Source organism: Octopus sinensis, unplaced genomic scaffold, assembly GCF_006345805.1.
Source record: "Octopus sinensis unplaced genomic scaffold, ASM634580v1 Contig07101, whole genome shotgun sequence".
NCBI lineage: Eukaryota > Metazoa > Mollusca > Cephalopoda > Octopoda > Octopodidae > Octopus > Octopus sinensis.
The window spans coordinates 525,597-533,657 of NW_021829832.1; the positions used below are offsets into that span (position 1 = coordinate 525,597).

The 8,061-nt window shown below is 42.2% G+C and overlaps 1 pseudogene; it reads right to left on the reverse strand.

Annotated features, from left to right (window-relative positions):
• Positions 1 to 975: 975 nt before the first annotated feature.
• Positions 976 to 7,127, reverse strand: LOC115227734 (annotated as a pseudogene).
• Between the last annotated feature and the right edge of the window lie 934 nt (positions 7,128 to 8,061).

The following is an 8,061-nucleotide window of genomic DNA, read 5'->3' on the forward strand; positions in this document are numbered from 1 at the left end:
CTCGCTGAGGATGTCGAATAATAAGTACATCTACATATGCTGACATAGTCTTGATACTATCTGAACGATATAAACGAGTTTATAAACCTTCCATGGTCTCCCCTTTCTTGGCAGATGAGGTCGAGTCGTTCAAAAAAATGCAGGACCCCCCAAGTCTTTGCATAGCAGAGGCAAATGAACAACAAGTTCTCGTGCTGGCTTCGTAAAACATTAATGCTGCCACCTTTCCCTGAGAAATCAAACTTAAGTCATTCACCTGCAGAATAGGCTGGACTGGCTTGTTAGAATGACTCTTCATTCGATATTCGTGGGCCAAGTTCATCAGATCACTTAACTAAAACATGACTATGAGAAAAGTACTTGATCTTTAGCGAACTGTGAGGCACTGTAGATATGCTTCATATACAGAGAATCGTACAAAACTTCCGACATTGTCCGCATTCGATTTTTCTTTACATCAACTCGAGGAGGCGTGTCCACCGAATCCAAACTAATGTTTTGTGGTATAGTCAATTTAGGTGTTTCGGATAGAAATTGACTCGACCGAATATTGACTCCATACCCCGGTTCTCCAATCATCTGCCATATAGTCCAATCATAACCTCTCCGTCAGCATAAACTAATTTCCCTCTCAACATAACTTTCGAGACTACTCCCTGGACAGGCCAGCCAGCAAAAGGGGTCCACTGAGCTTTACTGAACTTAGGACTTTGTGGTATGATCCAATTTTTGTTAAAGTCGACTTCAATATAAGTGTCCTCTTGAGGTGGGAGGTGGAATATCCTCCGAGGGTTTGTATACAAACGGAGTACAATATCCTAAACAGTCAAGACACTCACTACCTCGATAGTGAGCCTGTTCTGATGGACTGCTGTCAAAAGAAGTGGAAGCATTGTCTCGAGGCCAGGAAATCCGGGAGGTGCATTCGGACCATTCTTTTCCTCAAGTGAATGTGGAGCTGAATTTAATAACCCTTCAAAATATACCGTGATCAGTGGCAAAGCAGTCAATATATTCCATATTCCTCCAGAGAGACTCTTGGTCTTCAAGAGAAACCAGCTTTGGTCGTACATTGTACAGACTGCTAGTTGGTGATGTGTTCTCAGTGCATAGAAACAAATGAGTAGGCGACACTTCACAAGTCACATTCAACCCCTCATTTTTGGCTTCTCGGATGATTTCAATCTACTATTAGACATATATAAACCTCATCTTTAGTCGCCACGTGACAAATATGGACAGGTCGGTCGCACATTTTGCCAACCAAAATCGCGGCCGCAGTCGTGTGTCCCTCGGCATGACAACAAATTGGGAGGTCCTTTGGCCATTTAGAAAAGTGCTTGAAATAATAAATAAGCGATACCTGCATCCAAGAAGACATGCTGTTTAATTGATAGGTTGTAAATGTTTGATTCATGTAAATCTTGAGAGTAGCAGCCAATCCAGCCAATTGGCAAATCTCATCCGCATTTGAGCTGGTCCCACAAAGTAATATTCCATAGTCACAACGGGCACTTTTCTCAGCCAACTGGACATATATCAAAGACCTACCTTTCTTATCATGTTGAATTTGTCCTGATCCACTATTGCTGGGTTTGTGTTGGGCATCATAAACAACATGGTTACTCCACCCGCCAGAGCTGCTGCGGTTCCACTCTCAATGGTTTCCTTGTGCTCACCGCCAGGCTCACGGAGATGAGTATGAATGTCAATAAGACCTCGAATCAGAACATTAAGCATACCTGGGAGTCTTATTAGAGTAGAGGAGGTAATGCTGTCTATTCGAGGATTCATTTTTGGGGGTTCCCTATATTTTTGAAGAGCCTGAATAAGTAAGCTGAGTACCTTTATAAGGAGAATGGCACAGTTGAGATCAGTGATGACTGGAATGGAGCAATCAACCATATATCTCCGGAATTGATGTCCCTTAGCTGCTGAGGACGGAATGTCAATCAAGAGCTCAATTTTAGATTTTGCCACAAATTCCGTATCCACCAACAACTCATCCGATGAATATTCAAAGACAGTAAACCCCATTTCTTTGAGAAGCAGTATATATGGAATAAGAGTACTTCTTGCCTACTATTATAATAAAAGACAGACATGGATACTATCCGACAATATCATAATATTCTTCCGGGGAATAACAAAGCCAGAACTAATCATTGCTTTCAAAAAGGCGTCGTATTTGTCAACTCCAAAGCATCCGACCTCCCCTGTGCTCATCATCTCCACTCCACGAACAACCCCAGAGTTAGCCAACTGAGAATAAGAAAAGACCGGGGCCTGTGTGCTATAAAAAATGTTGATAACCTTCACTCCCACTTTACCAAGCTGTGAATAATCTGGAATGGCAATTGGCTCGTCTGGTTCGCCAAGAATAGCTCTGGTGGCAGCTGCGATGAAATCGTAGCCCAAGACTTTAGAAACGAAGGGAAATGAGCGAGAACAGCGCAGATTACATTCGATGACCTTGAGAGCTCCATCTTTGATTATTATTTGCATGTTCAGAGGGCCAGAGACAAGCAATGCAGCAGCGACTGACTCGACAATGGATCTTATTTTGTCCTGATGAGTGGCAGAAGGAGTTATCAGTGTGGCGTCTCCAGAATGGACTCCTGCATTCTCTACATGCAATGATGTAGCCATTGCTATTAGACGTCCGTCACTGCAAACTGCATCAACGTCAATTTCCTGTGAATAATGTGTTTTGACTAACTTGTGCATCAGTAATGAACTTTGTGATTACGATTGGATGTTCTTTGGATATGGTCACTGCTGCGTTGAGATACCCTTCAAGGTCGCTGTCGGACTCTGCTACATTCATGGCAGCTCCGCTAAGCACGTAGGAAGGACGGATTAAGCACGGATAGCCCACATCATTGCAGAATTTGATTGAGTCTTGAAGTGTGGTGACCTGTTTCCAGACAGGCTGGCTTATATTCATTTGGTCGAGCATTCGGGAAAATTTGTATCGGTTCTCGGCCGAGTCAATGGAGACAGGGGGAGTGCCAAGAATGTGCACATTGTGAAGGTGGAGTTGCATGGCAATGTTGTTGGGTAGTTGTCCCCCCATCGAAATAATCACCCCCATTGGAAACTCAAATTGGCAAATGTCCAGAACAGTCTAAACATGCATTTCACTCACAAACCTCGAGTGATATGTCCTCAAAGTACAATCTGTTGCACACGTCATAGTCCGTACTCACTGTCTCAGGATTGCAGTTGACCATTATTGTACTTATATCAAACTACACTCATCTCACATAAACAAACCTTATTCAACTCCCATACACATCCCACTCCACAACAGTCAAACTCCACACTACTCCCAATTCGATATACTCCCGATCCCAACACCATCACGTGGTCTTTACTACTCTCCACATCGTCCTCCACCGAGTTGTATGTCAAATACAAGTAATTTGTCACACAGGGCCACTCTCCCCCAACCGTATCGATTTGCTTAACGAAAGGACTCATATTCATGCTCCTCCGGTAGTTTCGAATGTGGACTTCAGAACTAGATTCTAATTACCAGTAGTACTACCAGTTTAGGAGTTTTCCTATCTGTTTGTCGCTATATCCTAATTTTTTGGCCTTCAAAATAGTCGAGCCATCCCCCTTTAAACACTCTTCGTTTAGTTCTCCTCGTAGATCAGTGATCTCCTTCATTTGTGTAAGAAACCATGGATCAATCTTTGTCAACTCGTGCAATCTGTCAATCGTGTATCCCCTGCACAGTGCAGTGGCCACATACAATATTCGCTTATCGGTCGGCTCACTTAGTTTCTTAAAATAAAACATAGCCAATACATAATCACTAAAATTTCTTTCCCGGGGCTCAAAGCCGAGGAATGCATCATTCACCATCCTCAGGGCCTTCTGCAGTGCTGCAGCGTAGGATCGGTCAATGGCCATAACTTCGCCTACACTTTTCATTGAGGACCCAATCTGTCATTGCTCATATATTCTAACCTTCTTGTCCACCAATGAAAATTTTTCCAGGTCCCAACGAGGCATCTTGACTACACAGTAATCCAGACTTGGTTCAAAACAAGCACTAGTGACCCCAGTTACTGAGTTGATAAGTTCGTGGAGGACACTTCCAAGCGATAGTTTGGCAGCAATATAAGCCAAAGGATATCCCGTTGCCTTAGAGGCCAGAGCAGAGCTTCGAGACAGTCGAGCATTGACTTCGATGATGTAAAACTAAATAAGCTAAGAATTGTACGTTGGAAGAAGAATAGTCGAGAGCAAACTGCACGTTGCACTCTCCGACAATCCGAAAGTGACGGGCAATGTTAATAGAGACTGTCCTTAGTTTCTGATATTCGCAATTCGTCAGAGTTTGGGAAGGAGCGACAACGATGGACTCTCCAGTATGTATTCCCAATGGGTCCACGTTTTCCATATTGCAGACGGTTATTACATTGTCGTGTTCATCTCGAATCACCTCATATTCCACTTCCTTCCATCCTTTCAAAGATTTGTCGATCATCAACTCAGATCCCTGTGTAAGAGACGGAGTCACCAAATTAGTAAGTTCTTGGTCATTTTGAGCAAATCCTGAGCCCTTTCCACCCAGAGAATATCCCGATCTGACAAGGACCGGGTATCCAATTTTATTAGCCACAGAAATTGCCTTGAATGTGAGTTGAAAAGACAACTTGGTCTATTGTCGAACAGGTAGACGATTCGGCAGTTTTATAGCCAATTTTTCTAATGGACTGGGAAAACAGTTGTCTGTTTTCACAAATATTTATGGATTCGAGAGATGTGCCCAGAACAGTGAGATCATATTTGCGAAGGACTCCCATCTCACTGAGTCGGAGACCACAATTCAGAGCAGTCTGTCCTCCAAATGCCACCATAATTCCATCCGGTCTTTCATATTCAATAACCTAAACAATCTAACTCTACAAATATGCCTGTGTCACATATTCGGGAGTTACTGGCAAAAAATATATTTTGTTTGTAAAACTTGGACACGTCTGTACAGTGGCCACATTAGCATTAATAAGGATTATGTCTATTCCTTCCTCTTTCAGTGCTTTGATGGCCTATGACTAACCCAGTCTATGCTTACCTGTGAGCCAGAATAATCAAATTCCCCTGCCTGTCCAATGGAGACTCCTCCTGAGCCGAGAATCAGTACTTTCCGATATTTTTTAGGTCGACTAAATGTCTGAATTTGAAGACGTCGTTGAATAAGTTCCATCGTGTTAGGTCTCCGTGCAGTGTCTTTACTTTCCATCAACTCAATAAATATGTCAAACAGCCACTCCATGTCCTCTGGTCCCCCTTTGTGTTCAGGGTGAAATTGGACTCTGTTTGTCGTTTAAATTACACTCACCCGAAGAAGGGCTTCTCTTCATGATATAATCCTTCATTCGACCCATCGTTGGCATTCCTGAACAACATGTGCCACCCTGAAGGCAACCAATCGTCCTCCACAGCATAGCCATGGTTTTGCATTGTAATAAAACATCGCTTTGTTCCATTCAGAATACAAGGCTGGTTGTGTCCCCGATTCCCAAAACTGACGATTTAGTCACAATTCGTCACCTTAGTTTATAAGTAGACATGCCACTGGCCAATGCCATCAATTGGTGTCCCAGACATATTCCAAATACAGGGATGGGATCCTTCCGACTAAGTATAGTCCTCAGCCTTTGAACTAGTTGTACACAGTCCTCTGGATTGCCTGGTCCATTTGTAAGAAATATCCCATCACATTCTGCCATCATACAAGTATATACCTTCTTGTGTAATGTCGTAAGTATGTGGGACTAATTTGACCTGAATATCCCGTTGGAGCAAACATCGAAGTTGGTTGTATTTTATTCCACAATCGACAGCAACAATTTTACATTTCCCTCCTGGATTGAACGTCTTAGGCTGAGTGATGGACACGTGGGCTATCAAATCTGACTGAATCGAGAAAGGAGTCCAAATATTCCGTGAGAAACAAATCTTGAATAAATTTGTGGCATTACCCTTCCTTTGAGAGTGCCTCTCACTCGAATGTGTTTAGTCAGAGCTCGTGTGTCGACGTCTACAACTCAAAAATAAAATTACCGCACAACCCTATGACCTTTTGATCCTTCATCCATTTTTCAAGAGTTGTGTGAGCAGACCAGTGGTAGGCCGTGTTGGACAATGAGCTCACAATTACTCCCGAAACGTGGATGCCTTCTGATTCCGACCACAATGGAATCCCGAACTTGTCCTCTTCTTCCGAACCGACTCCGTAGTTGCCAATTATTGGATATGTGAATACGAGGATTTGACATTTATATGAAGGGTCAGTCAAGGCTTCACAGTACCCCACCATTCCACTTTGGAAGACTATGAATGATATTTCTTTGATTAACTACCTACTTCTCCATATGATTCCTCTTGGTGGCCGAATACTCTCCCCTCAAAAACTCTTTCATCTTCGAGTATCAAATATCCCTAAGAGTGTATTTGATTTCGCTTACTTTCATATTCTTTTTATCCATGCCGAAAATATTTATTCATTTTTTGGATCACCGACGATTTAGTTTTTATATTAAATTTATTAGTTTTTATTTTCTTATAATTTATAATTAGTTAAGTTCCCAGAATTCATTTCTATGTTAAACTGTGCTAGAAATTAGTATTCATAGAAATAATATTATTATTAGCACTGTCATAGGAACATAATGTAATTTAAACTATAAAGTTCCCACATGTGCCACATATGAGACTATCTTTTCGTCATAATTTCCATGATGTGCGGTTGTATGCTATACTCCTGAGAGTATCTAGGTCGTCTCCATTTTCAGTTGTCTTTTACGCGTTGTAGTTCTTTTGAGATTACAATAGGTAATGTATTTCGTGGGCGTCCTCGGGACGCAGATCTTTCGTCCTTTGCGTAATATGATTCCATTGCCCAGTTAGCATAAACATCCTGGTCGAGTCTTAGAATGTGGCCCAATAGGCGCCACGTGCTTCGGTAATGCCACACACGGGTCTGCTGTTGCAGATATTGTATAGGGTGGAGTTCTTGATTTTCTTGGCCAGTTGATGCCAATAAGAATTCTTAACTGTCTTCTATGGAATGCATCAAGAGATTTTGATTCAGACTCAGTATTCCCCATGTCCTCCGTTGTACAAAAGTATGGGTTTAATAAAAGCATTGTATAATTTGGCACGTAAGGCCGTTCCAACCTCGCGGTTTCGTAGCCAAGTGTCCGCAGTTGTTAAGTGCAACAGTCGATAGCATCTTTCTCCTCATAATGTCTTCACTATCTCCTAAAAGAGTTCCAACTTTTTTTGAGTTTCGCCATTTTCGTCTGTTCTATTTGCCTCCCGGTTGATTGGTACATATTCGGTTTTTTCTATGTTCACTTTTAAGAACCATTTTTCCAGTGCCTGAGGAGCAATGTTCAGCAGTTCTTCGAGAGTCGACTTATCATGAGACAAAAAGTCTACATCGTCGGAATATACTTCAGTTATTGAAGTAGACTTCACTAGTTTTCTCAGATCTCTTAGTGCCGCTTCAAGATAGACAATGAATAGTACAGGTGATATTGAATCACCTTGGGGCGTTCCAATGCTTGTTTTGAAAGATCTTGATGTACGGGTCCGATCTTCACCGTTAACTCGGTGTCTATAAGTAGTGCTCGAACCATTCTGATCGAGTCATTGTCAAGAATAGTTTTGAGGATCTCCATTAGCTTGTCTCTGCGGATTGTATCAAATGCCCTGCTCATATCAATGCCCAATATTGTGGTCGCCATTTAAATTTCTGAGATATGGCACAGATCCATCTATGTCCCCATACTACATCTGCAGTTGATCGCCCAGGCCTGAATCCACTTTGGCTAGCCGACAGATATTCATTAACAGGGTCCTTAATACGTTCAGTGTTACGAGCGAGAAGATTTTCCTTATTGTGTTCAAGAGTATGATGGGCGAATGTGTTAAGAGGACCTTGCGGCTTGTTGGGTTTTTGGAGAGGAATTAGCGTCCTTCCCAATAGGCGGTATGGTATTTCCATGGAACATCTCGTTCAGATTTGTGATTATAGTT